Source organism: Martes martes, assembly GCF_963455335.1.
Source record: "Martes martes genome assembly, chromosome: 4".
Lineage (NCBI taxonomy): Eukaryota > Metazoa > Chordata > Mammalia > Carnivora > Mustelidae > Martes > Martes martes.
The window spans coordinates 34504855-34518908 of NC_137891.1; the positions used below are offsets into that span (position 1 = coordinate 34504855).

General features: G+C 41.3%; 1 protein-coding gene across 4 annotated transcripts in view; it reads left to right on the forward strand.

The window, feature by feature from the left end:
• Positions 1-3368: 3368 nt before the first annotated feature.
• The window catches only part of AZIN1 (antizyme inhibitor 1), a 32031-nt gene continuing 21345 nt past the window's right edge, over positions 3369-14054 (forward strand). For all 4 annotated transcript variants that reach the window (XM_080800643.1, XM_080800642.1, XM_080800644.1 and 1 more), the window contains exons 1-2: positions 3369-3721; positions 8525-8662. The gene's annotated coding sequence lies outside the window, so the exon portion shown is untranslated. The remainder of the gene's footprint in view (positions 3722-8524; positions 8663-14054) is intronic.

Genomic DNA, 14054 nt, shown 5'->3' on the forward strand with positions numbered 1-14054 from the left:
GCAATAAAGCTGCTTGTTAAGCTGTCTTTAAACATTCCCATTGTGTTTTTACTCTCAATTACAACTGGACTCTTTACAATTGTCACATTTATACATGTGATAACAAGATAGTTCTATTGTAGGCTGGTGTTTTTAGGTGTACCTATTGTTTTTGAGTCAGTTGTCTTTATCAGTAATCTAATTCATTCCAACTTTTACATCTATTGGCATGAAAGCAAATGAGTTTGAATCAATAGACCAGGATGATCTAAGTGTGAATGGTATCGCTTTATCTTAGGGCTCTCTGTTTAATAATAATAATACTTCCCCTGGCACTACCTGTGTTTTTCTATATGAGTAACCTGATTTGGCAAAAAAAACAAAACCTCAAACCCCAAACACAATTAAATATGCTGTTCTCATTAGGAAGCTATCGTTCTGTTAAAGTTACATATTACGTTGGCTAGTCCACTGAAGCACGGTTTTTAAGGTTCTATTGTATTCATCAAATACAATAAATACAATAGTGCTAGCTGCATTATTCTTTAGTTTTGAATGCACAAGCACTAATCATGAGGGCACATAGTTTGAATAATAGGTTGTTGAATAGCTTCATGGTAAATGATGTTGAATTAGGCTCAGGTCCAGTACCTTCCACTTGAAAGAGTGGTCAACATCCAATGCCTTCACTTCAGCTACTCCTCAAATTTCACTTCTGTGCCTCCCACTCCACTGAAATTACTCAGTGAAAAGTCACAGATAACTTCTTTTCAGGCCCTTATCATTCTCAATGGATCACTACAATAGTTTTCCAACTATTCTCTCTCTGCCATATGCTCATAGCCTTTCTTTTCCCCATCCTCATGTTCTCCTTTTTCTAAAATTCAGAACACTCCCATGATTGAAACTTTGGGACAAAAAGCCAAACCTAACATGAGCTCAGAGTTTACCAATGATTTGCCATTTGCCAGAATCAGAACCCTCTCCCCATCCTGTTTGAGGGATGGGACATCTTGATCACTTGTTCCATCTCAGAACACCTTCCTTCTTGCATGGCTTGACATTGTAGTATGTCTAAGTACTAAGTATTAAGTCTCCTTCTACTTCTCTGGCTGGTCCTCTTGGTTTTCTCTGCCGCCTTCTCTTCTCTTTGGCATTTTCCAGGTTCCTTTGCTTACATCCCTTTTCCTACAGACCTCGACATTTCCTTAATCATCATGTCTATAGGAGAGGTTCCCAAATTCACAGCTGAAAGGGCTCCAGATCTCCCAATTTCCAGGGGCCTTTGGGCCCTTTTTACATGGATATTATATTAACACCTTCATCTATGCTCAAAGCAGGCTCATAGTCTACCCACCAAACTGGGTCCTTCTATTTCTACCTGTGTTCATGATTCCAGAATTCTCCCTGTTGATTAGCTTAATATACCCAAATCATTTGACACCTTCGTATCCCTCTTGACATTCAAGATTACCTTCTCTTCTTTCAATGCCTTTTCCCTCCCATCCATTCTGAACCCCTTAGTTTCTTAACTTTTGTAAGAGTATCCTTTACTGTGTCTTTCAAGCTTTCTATTTTCAAGACAACTGATGTCAGAATTATCTTTTAAAAACATCTTTGAGTATATTGTGTCCCTGCTTAAATGGTTCCAGAATAAAGTCCAAGCTCTGATCACTTCTTGATCTTGCCCTAACCTACCTTTTCAATCTCACTAGCAGCCAGAAAGCCCACTCAGAGTACTCTAAACTGGGCCATTTCTGTGCCTTCTCTTACTTGGTTCCCTTGTCTAGAATATCTGCTCTCAAAATCACTTTTTCCCAATGTCTGGAACATCTGCTCTCAAAATTTATCACCAGCTTTCCCCAGCAGCCTTTCTCTCACTTAGCTGCAATCATTTTCTCCCTCCACTAGATTCTATGCAGCATATTACTTATTTATCTGTAAACAATCCAGTTATTTTGTGTAGTTGTCTTACTTCTCCTGCTGGCTTGTAAGCAAGATTTCAAGTAGCCTGTTCATCTCTAGCCTACTCCTTCCACCAGGAGGTCTAGTAAAGTGCTATTTATAAATGTTCTGAATCAAAAAGAATTTTTAAAGAATGAAAGGGAAAGTCAAGATACAGCAAAATGAAATATGGAAAAACTTAGTGAAGAAGAGTCCACAATTCCCGAGTTTTACCTAATACTTTCCTCCAAAAGCCCACATTTCAGCTTTGCTACTTTTCCACTCAGGAAAGCTCTCTCTCTTCCTTCCTAATTTACGATTTATTAATAAACTACAGTGCTGCTCACAAAATAAACTGAAGCTGGGGAAGAACGAAAGAAAAATAAAGGTCTTAATCTCATAGATCTTAACTTGGGAAGGGTGTGTAATACATTATTTCATTTGTGTTATTGACTCCGAGTCCCAAGGATTTAGCATCAGAGGACTCAAAGTTTCTGATCGCTAATATGAAGGCATTCTTGAGAGATGAGAATAAAAGTTATGTAGGTCGTACCAGGTCCCCCAGTTAAAAAAAAAAATCTGTTATTAAGTAGTAAAATGCGGAAACGAGGTGGAGGATTAAAGTATTGTGCGTTTCTAACATCAGTAATCCTCTCTCCAACACGGGTCCTTCATTAATAAGGACTGGGTGTGACTGCACCAACCCTTTAAATGAGGGCACAGAGGCCACACTCCTTAAAAAAAACTACAGCACCATATTGTAACATACAAGCACTGGGACATTTTCACGTGAGCACAAGGCTCTGTAACCTCACCAGCACTGGGCCCACCCATCCCAGCCATTAAGGAGAGCGGTGCTGAAATCTCACCCTGGGAGGGCAGTCCCCAGGCATAGCCTGCGGAACCCTCAAATAGCGTAGTGCTTTCGAGGGGGGAGTTCCGGCGAAGGCCTTCACAGGCCTCCCTTACAGCCTCTTCAGGCAGTGCACGCGTGCCGCCGCCCGTGGCCCGGGATAACCCCCCGCGTCGTGGTCGCCAGAGAACCGGGCCCAACTCCCAGTGCGCGGGGGCCAGCGACAAGCGTGAGCGTAGGCGCCTAAGGGGTGGAGGCGCGGGGCAACGCTGCGCTCCGACCCAGGCGCGTTCTTTTCCCTCGACCGCCCCCATCCGCGCGCCAGGAGCTCCGCGGGCGGAGGAACCGCGGCCCGCGAGAGGGCGGGAAGCCACCAGGCGGTGGGCACCTGCACCCGGGGTCGCCCGTCCTGCCCCGCCCCCTATCGCCCCCTCCCAAGCCCCGTCCTCGTCTCATGCCTTTCTCTTCCGCTCCCTCCCTTCGCCCCGGGCCGCAGTCCGGCTCCGCCCAGCTCGCGCGGCCGCCCGGCCGGCTGTGACGTCACCAGGCCCCGCCCCCTCACTATAAATACTGGCGTCGCCGGCGCCGCCTTCCCACACTCCGGCTTTTAGCTCGGCTGCGGTGTTTCCTTTTTTTTTCCTCTCCTTCTCTGCCTCTTCTCATCCTTTCTCGTTCTTCGGCTCTGCAGTGTGACGAGGCCGAATTCTCTCCCCACCCAGTCCTCGCCATTCTTCTTTTACCCGCGTTGTTCTATTTCTCCCTTCGGCCGCCGCCGCCACTGCTGCACAGCTGGTGTCGGTGCCGCGCTTTTTCCCCCACGTCGTCCCCGCAGCCTATGGCCCAGGCCGCCTTGGGTATTTCTGCTCAAGGTAACCACATCCCTCTTTAAAAATTCCGCCGAAAAAGAGAAGACGCTTTACCCGACTCTTTGGGCCGTTATCTCACGTGAGTACCGACCCGAGGGGCGCGGGGGCGCGGAGCCGCCTCGGGGAGCTGCCGGGTACCTGCCGGCTGGGCCCCGCAGCCCGGCCGGCGGCCCCGCAGCGCCCCGCGGCCGGCTGCCTCGAACATGGCGGACGGCGGTGTGTGTGGCGGCGGTCGGTCCCTCCGCGGCGGCGGCGCGGCGGGCTGGGGTGGCGGGCTCGCTTCGGGGCCCTCAGGCGGCCGCCTGCCGCTCGACCGAGCTGGAGCCGCTGCGGTTAAAGCGAGGGGGCGTGTGCGTGTGGGGGCGCTCGCGGGGGTCTCCGCCGGGGGTCGGCGTCGTCTCCTGGCGGCGTGCGGCCCCCACCCCTCTCCCGTGGTGCATTGCTGTTTCCGGGGAGGGGGCCGGGTCGCAGCCTTGAGGGGCCCTGGTCCCGCAACCCCGGCCCGGAGCCCGGTCGCGCGGTCGCCTCCGGTATCCCCGCAGGCGGCGCGAAGGGCTGCTACGGCTGGGGCCTTATGAATGGAGTGGGGCGGGCCTGGCGGCGGCCTCCTGTGACAGCTGCCGGAGGAGGACGGGTTCTTGGGGGCTGCGGGGAGTGCGGCCCCCCTCTGGTGGAGGAAAGTTGACGCCACTCGGGGCCGGAGGCAGGGAAGCCCCGGTGTCAGGTAGCGAGGGAGAGGCCTTTGGCCCCTTCTGGAAGCCTCGCGGCTGCTGCTCCGCCCCCTGCGGCGCTCCTGATTGGGCCAAGTCGCCTTCACTCACCTCAGTCACCTCCTGGAGCCTGAGGATTAGTCACCATGGCTTCGTTTTCCCGTCCGCGCCACTATTCCCCGGCAGTGAGAAGGAGAACGGTAGGCTTGGGTGGCTTATCAAGTACTATTTTGACTGCCAGCCGGAATGATGGTGACGTGTTTTAACTCTGGCCCAAAATATTTCTTGAGCGTGTATGTTTCTTGGGCTACACTGCTGGCTCGGAAACCTGAGGTCGGGTACACAGTTTACACCCATGATGTTCAGATTACCTGGGTTTCTTAGTGGCACCTTGGATCAGTTAAGATGTTTTATGTTCCGTGGTGTTTCCACCTTTAAGCCCCCAGCTTGGGTGGGAACCTGAGGACTCTTATGGGAGAGAGAAGTGCTCTGTGATGGGGAGGAGTTGATGGAACGAACCTGGCAGAAATATAGCCAGTGATTGTCGGGCAGGCCCTAATCTTTAATTTCTTTTACAAATGCGAGTGTAGGTGCTGGTCATGGAAGGCAAAGAAGCCCTGAGGAGTTTACATTTAGTAGGAAGGATAGGCTCCTAATGATTAAATATGAGATAATAGGTGCAGTAATCAAGTAATCAGTGTCGTCTTTTTTGCCACTCAGGTTTAATTTATACGTTTTCTTTCGAACATAGAAGGCTTAAGAATTGTACCTTCTCCTAGATGCATTTAACAGCATTTTATTTGCCATCCTGCAGTCTTTTTTATCAACTCATCTCATTTTTCCGTGTATTTCAAAGTTGGAGATGCCAGAATACGCCACACCTCTAACTTCAGTTCATAAGCACATATCATAGTTTAATACCGTTTATTCCTTTAAAAAAAGCTTCGGATAAAATTCACGTGACCCGTAAAATGCACAGATTTAAGTCAATCATTTTATGAGTTTTGACCCAAAAAAATAGAGTTGTGTGATCCAAACCTGTCAAGATACCGAGCTTTGCCCTCACCCCAGAAACTTCTTTTGTGCCTTCAAATGCCACACACCGTCCTTTCCAGAGGCAACCAGGATTCTGATTTTTTTTTTTAAACCATAGATTAGTTTTGTCTGCTCTAGAACTTCCATGTAAATGGAATTAAACTGTTAAGCATTAATTTGTGTAAAAGGCTTTAACTCAGCAGGGTTTTTTTTTTTAAGATTTTATTTATTTATTTTTTTTGACAGAGATCACAAGTAGACAGGCAGGCAGAGAGAGGGGGAAGCAGGCTCCCTGCTGAGCAGAGAGCCAGATGTGGGACTCGATCCCAGGACCCTGAGATCATGACCTGAGCCCAAAGCAGAGGCTTTAACCCACTGAGCCACCCAGGCACCCCTCAGCAGGTTTTTTTTTTTTTTTTAGGATTTTATTTATTTATTTGACACAGAGAGATCACAAGTAGGCAGAGAGGCAGGCAGAGAGAGGGGGAAGCAGGCTCCCCGCTGAGCAGAGAGCCGGATGCTGGGCTTGATCCCAGGACTCTGAGACCATGACCTGAGCTGAAGGCAGAGGCTTAACCCACCGAGCCACCCAGGCACCCCTCAGCAGGTTTTTTTTATTCATCCATGGTACATAAATCAGTAGGTTGTTACTTTTATTTCTCAGTGGTAGTCCATTATGTGAATACTTTGCCTGATCTTATAAAATAAACTATTTTGGAATATTAGATTTATAGAAAAGTTGCACAGGTAGTACAGAGCTGTGTACTTCTCTCACCGAGTTCACATTATTAATTAGCATCTTACTGTGGTACATCTGTGAAAACTAAAAGAGACTTTAATGAATTACTATTAACTAAACTGCAGATTTTATTTGAATTTCATCAGTTTTTAATGTCCTTTTTCTGTTCCAGGATAATCCATGGTACCACATTATGTTCAATTGTCATGTCTTCCCCAGTTCTCTCTGATCTGTATGACCGTTTCTTAACTTTGTCCTGTGCTTGACAGCCTAGAGAAGTATTGGCCAGATATCCAGTAGAATGCCCCCCTGTTTGGCTTGTCCAATATTTTTCTCATAATTAGACTGGAATTTGGGGGGTTTGGAAAAAATACCACATGGCAACTTTAAAAGTCATTGGTAAAGGCAATTGCTGTGTGTCATTCAGAGAAATACTGATAATTTGGGGCCACCAGGCTTTGGGGTAATTACTGTAAAGGTGTTGGGAAGGTTTTGGGTTTTGTGTGTGTTGGAGGGGGTTAGTAACCTACTGCTGGCTAGTCAAGACTAGTTCTCCCTGTGCTTGCTCATCCAGAAGTAACAAGAGACATTTTCTTCGGTTAAAGAACTAGATTGCAGTCTTGTTCATGCTACAACTGATTACACGTTCCATTCTAAATGAGAATAATTATCTTTTCCTATACCTCCTTTTCTCCACATTTTCATTTAATTTCTTTTTGGTTTAATTGTACAAATAGTCTATTTATTCTCTATGTAAATGGCCCTCTTACCCTGTGTACCCCTTTTATTTTACTAAAATGTGCCTTTGATATTTTAGGGCCTTCATTTCCTTAGTATCTTTTTGTTAGATGGGAATGTTTTAGAGATCATGCTGAAGAACATTTTTGAATGTTTGAAGTTTAATATCCTTAACGTCATACGTCACTGCTCTTGGGTTGCATTAAGCAAAATAGCTGTGTGGATACTTGGGGGAGGGATGGAGATGAGAGTGTCTCACCCAGGATACTTAAACTATTCCTTACTTAGGATACTTGGAATAAACTCTGTCTCTGTCTCCAGCATTTGTCAGCTTTTAATATATTTTTAAAGTTATCTTGGTGTGCGAAGAATCAAAAATCTTTGTTTTGTTGGGAGCATATTATTTGGAATCTAATGTAAGGTTGTAATCCCTATTACATGTTGGTATGGGTTCTTGACTCATCTATGTGTGTGAGCAGATTCTCTTAGTAGGCTGAAAGACCACAGGATGATGTATTCTGGTGGAGATGAGAGATGCTTTATTTTTAAAACATTTTTTTTTTGAGATGTTTTAAAGATGTCTAGAGTACTTCTGAAATTTCTCTGATCCTTAACATGCTAATTTCTAGTTTAATTTTCTGGTTTCCTCCTTATCACCCTTTTTAGCAAATGCTGTCAGGATATATTGCTTTAAAGTAGCAACCACCTGGGGCGGGGTGGCTCAGTGGGTTAAGCCTCTGCGTTTGGCTCGGGTCATGATCTCAGGGTCCTGAGATCGAGTCCCGCATCAGGCTCTCTGCTCGGCGGGGAGCCTGCTTCCTCCTCTCTCTCTCTCTCTGCCTGCCTCTCCCTACTTGTGATCTCTCTCTCTCTGTCAAATTAAAAAAAAAAAAAAAAAGCAGCCACCTGATTATGATTAGAAGTACAGACTATAGCAGTTTAGAGGTGAGAAAGTCCATCTAAGGAAACTGTAATAGGTAATAACCATTGCTAAAACTTAGCGTTTTGTAACATGCTAAGCACTTTAAACATTCGTATGTTGTTCTAGTGATTGTAGACTTAAGTCTAGATAGGTTAAGGTATAAGGAAGAGAGGTGCAAACTTCAAGTTACTTGTCTAATGTACAAAGCAGGTATCAAGTGTTATTTCACATACATGATGTATCCAGCTAAGTCATAGATCTTTTTGGTATGTAGTAAGATTTTACACTTTAAAAAATTTGGAATTTGGAGAGTAAGAAATGTTCTGAGTAGATCCAAATTACAGATCATGCCAGCACATTGTATGTCAGGTTAATAAGGGTACTTGGAAATTTTCAATTTTAGGCCACTTAGAAATTTGGGTTTTTAGAGGATAAATAAAAGCGAAAATGAAATTAGATGAAGGCTGGAAACTGAGTAGGTAGATATACCAAGTCAGTAAGTGGATCATGATATCTGGCTTTGTGAATTTTGTACTATAGCAGTTTGGAAATTTTTACTACAGGGGAAAGTGTTTTGTTAAACCCTTTGAAAACATTTGTGCAATGTGATTAGTGAAACGCTCTTCTAAAACAAACTTATTCCTACAGTTAATTTTTAAGTCAATTTAATCTATTGAAGCACAACCTTTTCCTTTTTTAATTAGGACCATTTACTACTGCTTCTATTTCATTCTTTAGGGCGAACTTTCTGACCAAGTATACAACTATCCAGAGGGCCTAGGAGAAGTGCTGTATAGAGAGCAGTTCGACTTCAACGCTGAGCCACCTTGGGAACCTAGCTGATGATAGGGGGGTTCCATCTCCTAACTTGTCCATGTAAGTATTTTCACATCTAAGCTAGGGGTCTTGTAAGATTGAAGTAAAGGAGAGTTCTTGTTGCTCAGTTTTTTTCAATACTTGAAAGTGTACTTATCTCTTAAAGTAAAGTAACTTTTAAAGATCTTTTTTAAAAGTTCTAAAAATAAAGGCTTGACAATTATAGGGTATACTGATTCAATTTTGTATGCATTGTTTACCAGTGATTGGATCACTTAATTTATTTTGAGTACTTAACAAGTATTACTATACTTAAGTACATACCACAAGCCCACGTTTTAGGAAATCCAGGTTTTAATATAAGTTGGAGAGATTTTGTATTCTTGTTTGTTTTTAATTTAAGGTGTAGGCAGTGGTTTGTTCTATCATTCACCTGTTAAACTTGGTGAATTTTTAAGTATTTGGGCTTAATTGGAAAAGAGAGACATATTTAAATAGAGCGAAAGATTCTGTTCTTCATACCACTCACTGAAGCTATGTGCCCCCACAGCATGGGATATAAGAGGTGAATATTCTTGTTTAATAGTTTGAGCATCTTGCCAGGTATAATGTAATTACCTGAGTTAATAATTGTTTTTATAAAATGACTTTATGTAATACTCAGCTTGTGGGGAAAAATTGGTTGTTTTTAGAGGACTTACTGAGAGATGATAAATGTATGTCTCCCAGCATGTCACTTTCTGAACAGATTTTCTTGGATAAATTTGGACTCTACTTAAAACTTGGTGCAAAATATAATACTACAGAAAAATATTCTTTTAATTTGTGCTGCTAGATTTGTATAGTTCTGTTAATTTATTATAGGTTTCTTATTATTGACATTTAGGTTTTAAGGTTTGTTTCTAGGTTGTCCGGAAACTTGGAGGAAATAATTGAAGTTTTCAGTAAGCTTCAGGGTATCAATTTAGTGTTTCTGTAGTCTGATGTTAAATAGATTCTATGAAATAAAAATGTTCTATCTAATTAAATTAAGTTAAATTAGACCTTCTCAGCACATTTGCAAAGCTAAAGAGAGGGGGAAATAAACAGTTTAAATAGTAGGATTTCTTGAAAGTTCTATTGACAGAAACCTGACTGGAGGATTTCTCATACTGGCTTTCTCCTAGCTATGTGATTTTGAGCAAACTGCTTATTTTTTAAATCATAGCTAAAACTAGAACAGTTCCTTTAGCCCTAAACTGGTAACAATTATTTTTCATTTTTGAGTGTATTAAGCACCCCTTGTTAATGTAATGTGGGTTTGGGGATTATAGCATCATCTGTAACAAATGCAGAATCTCCACCCTACCCAAACCTGACTCAAGCTGTGTGTTAACCAGGTGGCTTGCATGCATGGTAGAGAGAAGCGCTGTTACTGCCATCTCAGTACCAAGTCAGTTATCTCTTAATTGTTGTTAGTCATCTGTTCTATTTCCAAAATATCTAATATTTCATGCACATTGGCTTGGAGATTTAACTTTTCTGGGGTGGGGTCTAGTTGGCATCTAGTAGGCAGGCTTTTAATTGAAGTCTCTTTAATGTAAATATAATGTATTAATACTTTTAGCGATGTTTCCTCTTAAACTTGTATCTGTGAACTGATACAAGGTTAATAAATGATTCTGCCAAATCTAGGAAAGTAGTTTTTATTTAAAATAATTAATGTAGTATTAATTATACTAAAATACTAAATAATAATAATGTAGTATTAATTATATGGAAAGTCCATAGTTTACTCCTTTTGGGGGTGGATGAACACAGGCAGAATATACTAAAGATATTTATTCTGCAGTTTCTGGCAGTTGGAGTAACTGATTTATTATGTCCAGGTACAATGTATACTATTCTGTTGAACAAAACTGTACTTGAAGCTTTGCTATAAAGTTACAGGTCCACAATCCTTCATGTATATAATTCTGAAGTCTAAAAGTTACTTGAAAAAAATTTTTATAGCTTTCTAGACGCAAACTAAACTAATTTGGGAACAAAACCTTGATTGGAGCTGGTGCTGTTTTTATCTTATTCCATTTAGTGCCGATATTCCTAAATTTTGTTGTAGAAATACTGTGATTAGAGGTTGTTATCTTGGCCTCCTGGAGAATGTTTGTGTGTGTGTGTGTGTGTGTGTGTGTGTGTACGTACGTGTGTACTATAGTATCATTCTAAAATCTGAGAAATTTTAAATTGAGAAAAGATGTGACTCCAAAGGTTCTTGACTGGAATTAGTAGAAATGGTAAGAGAAAGTTCTACATTCCAGAAATGTCCTTAGATAGCAGTTATACTAGACATTAAAATCCTGGGGACCAATAGTACTGTTGGAAAACCAGAAGTCATTAAAAGGGCTTAACACACTTGCTTTTGTGGAAAATAACTTGGCATAGTAAAGCATACAGCTATGTGAACTCTCTTTGAACAGTGTAATACTCCACTAGTTCTATACAAATGGTCTAAGCTCTAGGATTTCCCTTCAAAGTTAGGTTTAATGCCTTTAAAAAAGTTCTTCAGGGCTTTATGCTGGTGTGTTTTTTCCCCGTGGGGTGATTCTCAAGTTATTTTAGCTGTCACTGTTTTATAATTAATTAAGTAGCCTAATGGAAAGATTTTAAATAGTCCTTTCCAGAAAACTAAATTCTCTTTTTTTAAGAGTTTATTTATTTAACAGAGAGAGAGAGTGTGCGCGTGCACACAAGCAGGAGGAACACCTGGCAGAGCAGGCAGAGGGAGAAGCCCAATGCAAGATTTAATCCTAGAACTCTAGGATCATGACTTGAGCTGAAGGCAGCCGCTTAACTGACTGAGCCACTCAGGCATACCAGAAAACTAAATTCTCTTCTAACCAACTACTTTTATTAGCAGAACTGGTAATAAAGTTGGATTGAATTAATCATTACCACATAGTTTTTAAAAGGTGTATCTAAATCTAGAAATAGGTTTCAGTTAATTGAGTGGTTTAAATGGGCTCTTAAGGGACGCCTGGGTGGCTCAGTTGGTTAAGCGGCTGCCTTCGGTTCAGGTCATGATCCCAGCGTTCTGGGATCGAGTCCCACATCGGGCTCCTTGCTCAGCAGGGAGCCTGCTTCTCCCTCTGCCTCTGCCTGCCTCTGTCTGCCTGTGCTCACTCTCTCTGACAAATAAATAAATAAAATCTTTAAAAAAAAAATAAATGGGCTCTTAAAATTTGTCTAAAATATTTTACCTGCTTTTCAGTAGTTGACCATGTTCAAATAGAAACTTCATAAGAATCCTCAGCATTTTAAATACTCCTTTTTTGTCTCCTGATTGGTGATATTTACATATGCCTTAATAAGATCTACCCTAACTAAATTGGAATTATTTTAACTAAGGGAAAAATGTTCTGTATGAATTTATTAGTATTGTTTTCTCATGTTTTGCTGTTGTCAGTAAAGTCAGGTTTTTTATTTACTATGGAGAACATTTAGTTTGGGTAATTTACAGATTCTGTGATGCAAACAAATTCAACAGAACATTCATTAATGGTTGTTGGTGCTCTTTGACAAAAAAAAAAAAAACACCGGAATAAAAACTGCTATCCTTGAAATACACAATTTTTAAAGTATGTGTATCCCCTGGCATACATAAGATAGTACTTGATGGTTCCTCACTGCTGGTGTAAATTAGCAGGAAAGTATTCTGTACAAGCACAATGTGAAGATATGTTAGTGAATAAAAGTGTTTGGGGAATGTGGCTTTTTTTCTTTAGGCAAATTTAGGATCTTTTCTGTGAGGGCCAAAAAGACTGGAAGGCAGTATAGATCAGTTTTTAAAGGGGATAAAATGGTTCTTGCGTTTATTACAAAAGACAGTTGAGCCAGGAGAATTAATAATGGCTACCAATTTTTGTGTTCCATTATGCTCCCTTTACATAGTCTTATTTCAGTGTTTTTGAGACTTCCCCTCTCCCCCTGAAATTTTGAGACACTTAATTCCAGTTAGGAGTGAATAAGGCATTTGTACCTTGTAAACCATAAAATCTAGGTAAATAGGCTATTCTGCGTTGGCCATTGTTCAGAGAACCCTAAGGAGGCTGTTGCAGGGGAGGTGCTCTCACATTGGTAAGGCTTGGGAAACCAGTATTTTTTTGTCTTTCACCTCCATTCCAGGGTCATCCTTGCACGCTTAAGCAATTTGTCACAAGCTAACTGAAGCAAAGATTTAGCCATCCTTTCCTCTATTCCACTGAGTAATGTGAGGAACGTTATGGCATGAATAGAAAATATTTGTGCAGCATACTGAGTTAAAAGGATTAGACTGATGTTCAGCCTGTCTGGGCCATACTCAGCCACCATAAGGTCTTAAATGCCTGTAACTACTTGACTTGAAGAAGGACCCAAGATAACAAATTATTTTCGAATGCTCCTCTCTGAACTTTTGGCCTTTTCTTCATTATCTTATGTAAACACATTTTAAATCTCTTCTGAACTTGCTGTGGAGTTTGTTACTTTTTGTGCCCCTACAGTTTAACTTTGTAAACTTGTGAATTGATCTTTGTTACCATGAACAAAGTTATCTGGAGGTGGGGTGGTTTTAATCTGTGATGTGTGTGGACCTGATCCTTAAAAGTTTAAAATTTCTTGTGAAAATAGCATCCTCTAGCACTGCTCTGTTCAGTACAGTAGCCACTAGCCAGGTGGCTATTTAAATTTTAAAAATTAAAACTGAATAAAATTTAAAATTCAGTTCTCAGTTGCATGAGCCACATTGTGAGTGCTGGGGAGCTATATGTGGCTAATGCTATTGTTTTGAGTAATGATAAAATTTCAGTTATCAATAGAAAATTCTTGACAGTGTTTCTCTAAGGTAGTGTTACTGTGAACATGAGTACCTGTAATCTTAAAACATAAATTAGTAAGAATCATAAGAAATAGATGTTCTCTTATATTTAATAAAAAACTTTTAACTTGTAATGGCTTTTCAGTTTTATATTTTAGCTGATTTTTTTTTTCTAATTTGTTGAATTCTTTACCATGCTGTTAGGATAGAATTCCCTACTATGATTTATTTGCTTATGCAGACATTATTAGGTTTATGTTGAATACATGCTGCTGCTTTTCATCTATTTCTTGCTTTTTGCTGCAAGGATCCTCTGATGCCGGTTTATAAAGAGTTCCTAAATAAGTGTTGTATCTTCTTATCTAGGTTGAACATGGTCATCTGGTCAACATGGTGTTCTTTTGGGCATGACCAAAAGTAGGAAGGGGTCTTAGTATGTTCAACATGGACACTGTAAAAAAAAAATGCCGAAATAATTCTCCAAATGAGATATCTGCTATCCTAAATTCATGAAGAGCTCCCACAAGTAAAAAGCACAAAAAAGCCCTAAGAAAGGAAAAATGAGCAAGAGTTGAAGACCATTTTTTCACTAAAAACCTAGCAGTTCTATGTAGCTCTAGA